The sequence below is a fragment of the Physella acuta genome, unplaced genomic scaffold (genome assembly GCF_028476545.2).
Source record: "Physella acuta isolate Inbredline_101_S28 unplaced genomic scaffold, ASM2847654v3 ptg001109l, whole genome shotgun sequence".
Classification (NCBI taxonomy): domain Eukaryota; kingdom Metazoa; phylum Mollusca; class Gastropoda; family Physidae; genus Physella; species Physella acuta.
This window is the reverse complement of record NW_026732626.1, coordinates 157,501-167,535: the sequence shown is the minus strand read 5'-3', so window position 1 is coordinate 167,535 and position 10,035 is coordinate 157,501. Positions and strand designations below refer to the sequence as shown.

At 37.4% G+C, this 10,035-nt stretch overlaps 1 pseudogene; it reads left to right on the top strand.

Moving 5' to 3' along the window:
• The first annotated feature begins 1,844 nt into the window (after positions 1-1,844).
• LOC131955838 (uncharacterized) lies at positions 1,845-1,894 on the top strand (annotated as a pseudogene).
• The last annotated feature ends 8,141 nt before the right edge of the window (positions 1,895-10,035 follow it).

Here is a 10,035-nt window from a genome sequence, read left to right as displayed (position 1 = left end):
GGCCTACCTCCTGTAAGTTTAAACTCGGTTCAAGCTAAATTCTCTGCCCCTAAGCCTGTGGCGACATGTGATCGTTCGCTTCACTGCGCGCGAGGTACGCGTCGCTGGTTTTTTTTTGTAATGGCTAGCAGAGGAGAATTATATATATAGATTATATAGCGGTCTAAAATGCTCAATAAAATGTTTCCATTGATCAATTTAGTAATAATAACAATTGAATATTCAATGGTCATCCAAAAGAAAGCTTCCCTGAAAATTTCAGCGCGCTAGCTAACTGGGAAGTGCCAGAAATTTCGATCGCAAGATTGGATTGGAAAGACAAACAAATAAATAAACACACAGAGAAAGCAAGTTAAAGAAAACGTGGTAATAACATGTCAAACGTGTAAACAAAATATACAAGAAACTGAGAAACACATGGCAAATTAGGAATAAAGTCAGATATTTTTTCACAAAATACACGGACATCGAGTTAAAAGAAATATTTCAAGCAAAGCTAACACATAGACTGGGAACTCTCACTTAAGTGAGAAAAAAGAAATATACAGGAAAGAAATAAATAAAGTATTAATTTTAATTTAGACAGTCTCAAGCCAAACATCACTCGATCAGCCCTCGGCCTTTTGGCTAAGATCAAAGTGTAGTATCTGTTATGGATCTACACGGATCTTAGCCATTTGGTTGGCCAGCCCTTTTTAGGGCTGGCTGCCGGGGTCGAGAGGCGGTCAAACCTACTACTCTAACTCACGCAAATCTCGCAAACGACCGCTGTGGGGTTGCTCCCACACATCCCTCGAACGCACACGCTCTCGAGATGAGTCACCCAGTACTTGTATTGGGTGGCTTCAAATGTACGAGTGGCTAACTTTTCAATCTTTTATTTTTCAGCCTGACGACACCCATCTAGGAGAAATCTTAGGTGGGAGGTCTGTCTATCGCCAACAAATCGAACTCATCTACTACGTCTAACGCAACTACCTCGCTCAAGAAATCGAACTCATCTACTACGTCAAACGTATCTACCTCGCTCCCAACAAACTCACTAACACTCTGACGACACCCACCTAGGAGAAATCTTAGGTGGGAAGCTTCCGTCAAAACACTAGCAAATCAAACTAACCATCTCTCAAGGTCATCTACTCAAAATAAACAATCGCCAACAGCTCTACCTCGCCCTCATCATCACTCCACCAAGCTCAAAATCATCGACTCAGCAACATCAGCAAACTTCACTCTTCAACGTCACCTCGCCCAACTCAATTACTCGACTACGTCACAACGTTACTCCTCCTCAATCCACAATGAACAATACTTCAAAACAACTCACCTCGAAAGATCTCTAAACACAAGAACCCACCCAACTCATCTCCCCAAGTTTCAACTCATCGAACAACTCTACCACCATGCGCATCATGCCTCACCTCAACGCAAGTTCTACACCATTCGACCAACTTCACCATCAACGACAAGACACCAAACTCACTCTCACCAAGTACAACTACCAACAAAGAATAAACCACTATCAAACCAAGAGCGTATCAAGCAAAAGAAGAAAGGCCAAAAAACAGAGAAGCGATCATGTTTGTACTGTCCTGTACTTTATGTCATAGCAAACCGGAAACAAAATCAAGAAAGAAACAAATGGAACCAAGAAATCGGAACAAAGAAACATGGAACAAAGAAATCAGAAGGAATATTAAGACATTGTAAATCTTTTTAATGTTATACTATGTATCACATTGTAATTTTTTAACATGCAACCTATCCACTTGTGGAAGGAACAATATTAAACGCCAAACGGCACAAAAAAAAAAAAAAAAAAAAAAAAAAAAAAAAAAAAAAAAAGTATCTGTTCTTATCAGCTTAATATCTGATACGTGGCTCATTGAGTCACTACGATAAAAAAAAAAAAAAAAAAAAAAAAAAAAAAAGTTAACTCAGGGGTCGGCAACCTTTTGAAGCGGAAGAGCCAAAAGTTACAATTTTCAAAATTTCCCAGGTTTTAAAGAGCCACTAACAATTTTTTTATTTCAATTATTTTATTTTTTGATTAATATTATTAGTATTTGTGCAAAGAGCTGGAGAGCCGCATCTTGACATCAAAAGAGCCGCATGCGGCTCGCGAGCCGCAGGTTGCCGACCCCTGCGTTAACTAATGAAGTTCTTCTCCCTGCTCAAACAACAAGCGACACCCTTATACACAAGAATTAGTTGGGCGAGGGAACACTATATAATAGACATTAAAGATACCTTTAGAAACCTACATAATAAACGCATTACACCAAAAGAAAAGGAAGTAGCATACATACTGATTTTTAATACAACTCCAGTTTCACGAAATACAAAATGTTAAAATAACATGTCAAACGTGTAAACAAAATATACAAGAAACTGAGAAACACATGGCAAATTAGGAATAAAGTCAGATATTTTTTCACAAAATACACGGACATCGAGTTAAAAGAAATATTTCAAGCAAAGCTAACACATAGACTGGGAACTCTCACTTAAGTGAGAAAAAAGAAATATACAGGAAAGAAATAAATAAAGTATTAATTTTAATTTAGACAGTCTCAAGCCAAACATCACTCGATCAGCCCTCAAGTAAATTAACATTAGAACAGTCTTCTGTTTCCCGGGTTTTAAAATGCACAACCTGAATGGTAGAAAGAGATACACACCTCACCCCCACACACACACACTTCTCCCCCCCCCCCCCCCACTCAACCGGACTGGCGGATATTTCAAGGTAGCGTGCTCTCATTGCCAAGGGTCAATTTTATGTCATGGAAAGTTTTGGAATGATAGATCAGTATGTGTATTACAGAGACACTTCTCCCACGGTCGTTTCTACTTCTGTCCATGGGTGGCTACAATGTGAACTTTTGACTCCGCAGAACACTAGACCAGGGGTCGGCAACCTTTTGAAGCTGAAGAGCCAAAAGTTGCAATTTTCAAAATTTCCTGGATTTAAACGAGCCACTAACATTTTTTTATTACAAATATTTTATGTTTTTATTAAGATTATTAGTATTTGTTCAAGGAGCTGGAGAGCCGCATCTTGATATCAAAAGAGCCGCATGCGGCTCGCGAGCCGCATGTTGCCGACCCCTGCACTAGACTAAGCAGTCAAGAGAAACCTAGTTTGCACACCTTATTTTAATCTAGTTCTTATGCCATTTTATTTTCTCCCTTTGATTATTATATATGCAATTGATGTTCATTGTTCCTGTCTTTGATGCTGTGTAAAATCTATCAAATATATTATTACTACTGATTTAAATGTTTAAACTATTGAATTAATAAAAAAGAAAAAAAAAATTTTAATTTTTATTTTTTCTTTATATTTAGACTTTTTGTATTAGATCTATGTATAAGTAAACCATCTTAAATGAATGAAAGTAGGCTACAAGTGAGAAAGAAATATTACTATTGTAAATCTGTATCAGTCCTTACAAGCCGATGATGAAAACTGTAATACTAAAGCGAACACATGACGCTATAAATTACGTGTCTGAGGCAAAAAAAAAAAAAAGATGTGACTTAATAAATAAGTCATTGTAAAAACTATTTAAAAAAAAAAAATGAAGTTCTTCTCCATCGTACTGAATTGTAGTATTTGGAGGGGATTTCCTAGACCACAATTAAGTATTACATGGTAATATGGCCCGTTTAAGCTTGTTTTTCTCTCTGGATTTGCTTCCATAGTCTTTGTTAAACTAAGAACAATCTACAAGGCAGCATTTACAATTTTGTTTTTGTTTTTTCTCTCCCAGTGTTTCTTCCAGACCCTTTTCTCAGGGGGGGGGGGCACTTGAAATTTTCGGGGGGGGGGGGGGGAGGTCAACATTTATTTTGGGGTGGGGGCGGACACTAGTAAAAGTGTATGTTTCCTATATAAAATCTATCTCGTTAGAGGTGGGGGGACGGGGACGGTAGACTTTCTTGGGGGGGGGGGGGGGGGGGGGGGCTAAGGGCCCTCCCCCCCCCCCCCCCCGAAGTAATGCCTGGAAGAAACTCTGTTCTCTCCTAGATGGGTTGCTGTTCCAAGCTATCGAGCGTCATCTACCCGCGGGTTCGAACTAGTTTAGCAACCATACGTTTACCAACCCGACCACGCCGACACCATTAATGATATACTGAGCTTCAATTATAAAGAAGTCGTTACATCTTTCATCTGATTTAAAAACAATTTAGCATTATGTAGACCTGTCTGGACACATCTTGTGTAAACCAACTAGCAACATGACCAGACAGGCACTAGATTAGAATCATCAAGGAAACAGGAAAGTAGGTAGGCTAAAACAAACTAGGAAAATGTCAGCTGTCAGTGGAGCAGAAGCTACCGGAATGTCGTGGGCCCAACTTGTCGGAGTTGGCCAAAACCGAGTACAAATGAAACGTGTGGATGCTTCCCTATGCTCCACAAGGGATCCACAGAAATGATGATAATGATGATGATGATGATGATGATAATGATGATGATGAGGCCTACTTGGTTCACGTTGCCATTCACCGCCTTATAACTTATGGACTTGTTTTATTTTACCAGCTATGATCTTATCTTTTTTTGTGTTGTTCATATTGTGCTTGTAAGTCTCGGTCTCTCTCGCTTAAATTTCGAAATCTCGTTGGCCAGTGAGAGATATACATTTTCAAACTAGATTCTTTGTTGTGAACATAATTCCCATTGATGACAAAAACATTTGTTTCTCGGTCTCGCTTCAAGATTTTGAAACTTTAAAACACAAAGAGGACCTAAAATGCAAGAATTAAAAAAAAATGTTACTAATAAAAGAATCGAATTAAGTAACGGTAGGCCTCGATTTTCAATAACATTTTAACGACGCTTAGGTTAGCTTGTTACTGATTAGAATAAATGTACTCTTCATTAAAAAAAAAATCACAATTTAACGTAGGCTAAATTTTTTTAAAGCTAGTCTAAATCTTGTAGTCCACCAATATAATTTTTTTTTTACGATTTTAAAATACTTAAAACAATTGCGGAAGGAAGTTTTCTATTTATTTTTATTTTACCGATAAAAAAAATATTCACATTTGGTTTGAAAAATACAAGCTGGCAAGTCTGATAAAGAAAGTTGATGACCTACTTACTAGCCCTATTATCACGCAACTAAACTTTTCTGGCCAACTAAAACTTTTCTACACTCTACTAAAATCTCTTGACGTGTCATTTCGTCCGTAAATTTTCTACCACACACAAAACAAAAGCCCCTGTTCTTCAAATAACTCTAACAATGCTATTATTTTCTTCTAAGTCCTCTTTCTCCTGAACCCTCTTTGTCTTTAGTCCTGTTTCTCTTTGGCCCTTTGTATTTAGTCCCCCGATCTCTTATTTAAACTATCCGATCAATATTCTCGCTATTTCTCGAACATCACAAACCCGAACCAAAATAATCTATTTTTTATCTGGATCAAAAACAAACTGTCCACAGGGTTTTTTCCCTCTCCTTTCATTATGCGCGGGGATTACCGATGACGTCACTAATTGGAAGATTGAAAATTAAGAACACAAATAACCAGAAGAAAAGTAAAGGTCAAGAGAGTTCATTACACATGTATTAAAAAAAAGACAAAAAAGAGTTTAAAGAGTACCTGTGATTTGATTTTCAGCTCTATGTCAATAGAATTAGTGATGTAAGTATGTATGTTTATTAGAATGTTTTATTTTAAAGCCTCGCCCAACAACAAACAGAAAATACCGATTGGGAGATTGATAATAAAGAAGAAAATTAAAAACATGAAAAGACATAATACAACTGTTCTATTTAAAATCATTACATTTTCCCCCATCTGTATTTACTTTGTTATGAAAAGCATATTTTTTCTCTAAAATATACTTTTTCCATATGCATTTTTATTCCTTGAAGCTACAATTAGATTTATGTCCATTTGTTATGAAACGTATATTTTTCTAAACTATACTTCTCGCAAATGTATTTTTTCCCTTGAAATTGAAACCTAAATTTTCCCCTAGCTTCATGCCTATTTAATTGGTTATAAAAAGTATATTTTTCTAAACTATACTTTTCCCAAATGTATTTTTTTAATACCCTGAAGCCTTGTTAAAAATGAGTTTATTAGCTTTAAGTCGAGGAGCTTTATTTTCGCCCATCACTAATTGGATGGAATACTTTGTGTGGAGAGTCAGACTCTGGAAGATTCTAATTCCAAAGTTAGTAGGTGTGGCCGAGTCATGCTTAAAAAAAATCAAATAAAAATCAAATAAAACATTTGATTTTAAACATAAAAAAACTGTATAGTAAAATTACCATTTCGAACCTGTCATATGTTTCTATGAGCTCGTAAACTTAAGGCATAGTGTAGTCAGCACTATGCCCGGTTACCTTTACTTTCCCTGGGTCAGGTACCCATTAGAGCTGGGTGGACTCAGGGACGTCCTGCATTCACGAGTGCGCACTGAGATCAGAACCCTGGGCTAGCAGTCGAGCGCTCTACCACGCAACCATGCCGTCCCATAAATAAAATATAATGTAAAAAAAATATTAAATGTAGACATTATTCCCTGGGGTTATTGGGAGCCAAACATGTTAGAAATTCAAACTAAGGCTCTTGAATAATGCCACAAGCAGATTATTATTATTTTATTTTTATTTTTTAAATACAGGACGCCTCTCTTGAACTGAGAGGATTTAAAGATTCTTGTCTCGGGGCTATTTTTAGCCACCGCGTGAACTTCAGCGGATTTTTAAAAAAAATCTGGATCACGCGCTGAAGGAGTTTGTGAGTGTGTGTGGTTTGAATTTAAAGCGGTTTTCAACCAGTGGCCCGCGGGCCGAGGCATGTAGGCAAATGTTTTATGCCGGCACAAGGGGAAACCCCTTTAAATATAAGCTTCGCAACATCATGTGCAACATACAGGGTTTGGTTCATAAATGACGTCATGGAAATTTTAACCTATTTCATTCCCCCCCCCCCCACCCGCTCCTCTATCACCAAGACAAAACAAACTAAAGCACCCCTTCAAATTAACGTAACACGAATTTCAAACTGCTCCTTTATGAAATAAAATTACATAAATAACAAAATTGTGTAAAGTTTTTCAGCGTTTACGCATAAAAGTAACAAAAAATAAACCGGGAGTGATCTCCCCTAAACTTTCTCGAATATTCTTATATAAAATAACAGGGGATGGGAACTCGGGCTATAGACATGATTTTTAATCCATTTTAAATTCTTAAAGTTTTAAAAATAGAATAAAATCTCGTAGACAAATTAATTACACACCAAGTGAACGCCAAATAAAAAAGCGCATAATAGTGCGCAATATTATTAGTACTTTAAAAAATTACATTAGTTTTTTGAGAAATCGGAAGTAGCGTAAATTACTACTTCTGGTCAACGGAAATTACTCAAAATTTAACAGAAGGTAGAGAATTAGATCTTTTACTTACATGTGAAATTTCATTTATCTATCTGAAATAGTACTCAAGTTATAGGCTTTTGAAAAATTCAAAGTAGGAAAAGTACCACTTCCGGTTATCGGAAATCGCTCAAAAGTTGATACGGATCTACGATTTTGATAAAATACTTATATATGAAATTTCATCAACCTAGCTGTAACGGTCCTCAAGTAATCGTGTTTACACACGGACAGACAGACAGACAGACACACACACACACAGACATACGGACAAGATTACAAAATTATGTTTTTCCGTATCAGTGAGGTGTAAAACGTCGAGATTTGTAAAAATCTCGATTTTTTTTTTTGCACGATTACAATACTTTCTCTATACTTCGTATATACGAGAAAGTAAAAACGACGAAATGCTACGGTTCATTGTACCCCCCACCCAATTTAACATGAATATTAATACCAGAAAAAAAACCCCAGGAATATTATAAACGTCCATTAAACAAAATCCAACATAAATAATAAATTAGTTAATAATAAATTAGTTAAACTAATACATTTTTTAGAAGAAATACAATATTTTTGTGGATAAAGACCAAAAAGACGATCAAAAGTTAAACAATCTTTAATCCTTCCTACTACTACGGTAAAAAAAAACAAAAAGCAAATTTAAACAAAAAATCACCTCACCACTTTTAAAAATGTTGGCCATCACAATTTACTGATTATTTTCTCAATGATTAGCAGTAAAAAAAAGTGCCTTTTTAGTAATTAACGTCAGCGCTTAAGGCGACATTTAAACCCAATTAGGACACGTTGCTTCTAACACAAAAACTACGTCTAAATGACTGTGTAAAATAGAAATCATTTAACACGAAATTGGTTATCAAGCAGCAGGAATAAAGTTCTTCATAAAAAAATTATCAAGTTCAATAACGGTAAAAAGGTATTTTTTTTTTAAATACGAAATAAAAACAAAACAAAGTTTGAAAGTCTTGGAAATTTGGCCACTTTATGCCTTGGGCCTTATCTGAAGTGTTAATTCCAGTGGCCTGTTCTGTACTGAAATTCTCAAGTGCTACTAAAGGGTGGGAGTCTGTTGAAGCCAATTAATGCCAAAAGGAAAGCAACTGGACTTCAAAGGGCAAAGGTCTGGACAAGATGGCCAATGGTCCAGTTCTGGACTAGACGGCCAATGATCCAGTTCTGGACCAGACGGTCAATGATCCAGTTCTGGACTAGACGGCCAATGATCCAGTTCTGGACTAGACGGCCAATGGTTCAGATTTAGACCAGACGGCCAATGATCCAGTTCTGGACTAGACGGCCAATGGTTCAGATTTAGACCAGACGGCTAATGATCCAGTTCTGGGCTAGACGGCCAATGATCCAGTTCTGGACTAGACGGCCAATGATCCAGTTCTGGACTAGACGGCCAATGATCCAGTTCTGGACCAGACGGTCAATGATCCAGTTCTGGACTAGACGGCCAATGATCCAGTTCTGGACTAGACGGCCAATGGTTCAGATTTAGACCAGACGGCCAATGATCCAGTTCTGCACTAGACGGCCAATGATCCCGTTCTGGACTAGACGGCCAATGATCCAGTTCTGCACTAGACGGCCAATGATCCCGTTCTGGACTAGACGGCTAATGATCCAGTTCTGGACTAGACGGAAAATGATCCAGTTATGGACTAGACGGCCAATGATCCAGTTCCGGGCTAGACGGCCAATGATAAAGTTCTGGACTAGACGGCATATGATCCGGTTCTGGACTAGACGGCCAATGATCCTGTTATGGACTAGACGGCTAATGATCCAGTTCTGGGCTAGGCGGCCAATGATCCAGTTCCGGGCTAGACGGCCAATGACAAAGTTCTGGACTAGACGGCCAATGATCCAGTTCTGGACTAGACGGCCAATGATCCAGTTATGGACTAGACGGCTAATGATCCAGTTCTGGGCTAGACGGCCAATGATCCAGTTCTGGGCTAGACGGCCAATGATCCAGTTCTGGACTAGACGGCCAATGATCCAGTTCTGGACTAGACGGCCAATTATCCAGCTCTGGACTAGACGGCTAATGATCCAGTTCTGGGCTAGGCGGCCAATGATCCAGTTCCGGGCTAGACGGCCAATGACAAAGTTCTGGACTAGACGGCCAATGATCCAGTTCTGGACTAGACGGCCAATGATCCAGTTATGGACTAGACGGCTAATGATCCAGTTCTGGGCTAGACGGCCAATGGTTCAGTTTTGGACTAGACGGCCAATGCTCAAGTTTTGAGCTTAATAGATAGATAAAATAAGCAGAAAAACTGCTCCTTTGATTGTTGCTAGTTATTTTGTTAGGTTTACAAAACATAATAATTTTGAAATATTTTTAAATATGATCTTATTTTAAAATAACTCTCCTCTTTTTCTTAAAATTTTCAGAGAAAACATCTTCAAATAATTACAAATATTCGGTTAATGAAACAGAAATACATGTTTTGTATATAATTTACTTTGAGCATTAAAATTAACTTAATTACTAATCAACATACAGCTTCAAAAGAAACAATGTGGTGAAAATAATGTCTTTGAAATTTATTTTGTTTCTTGTTCTTTTAAAAACGAATCCCTAATTTATA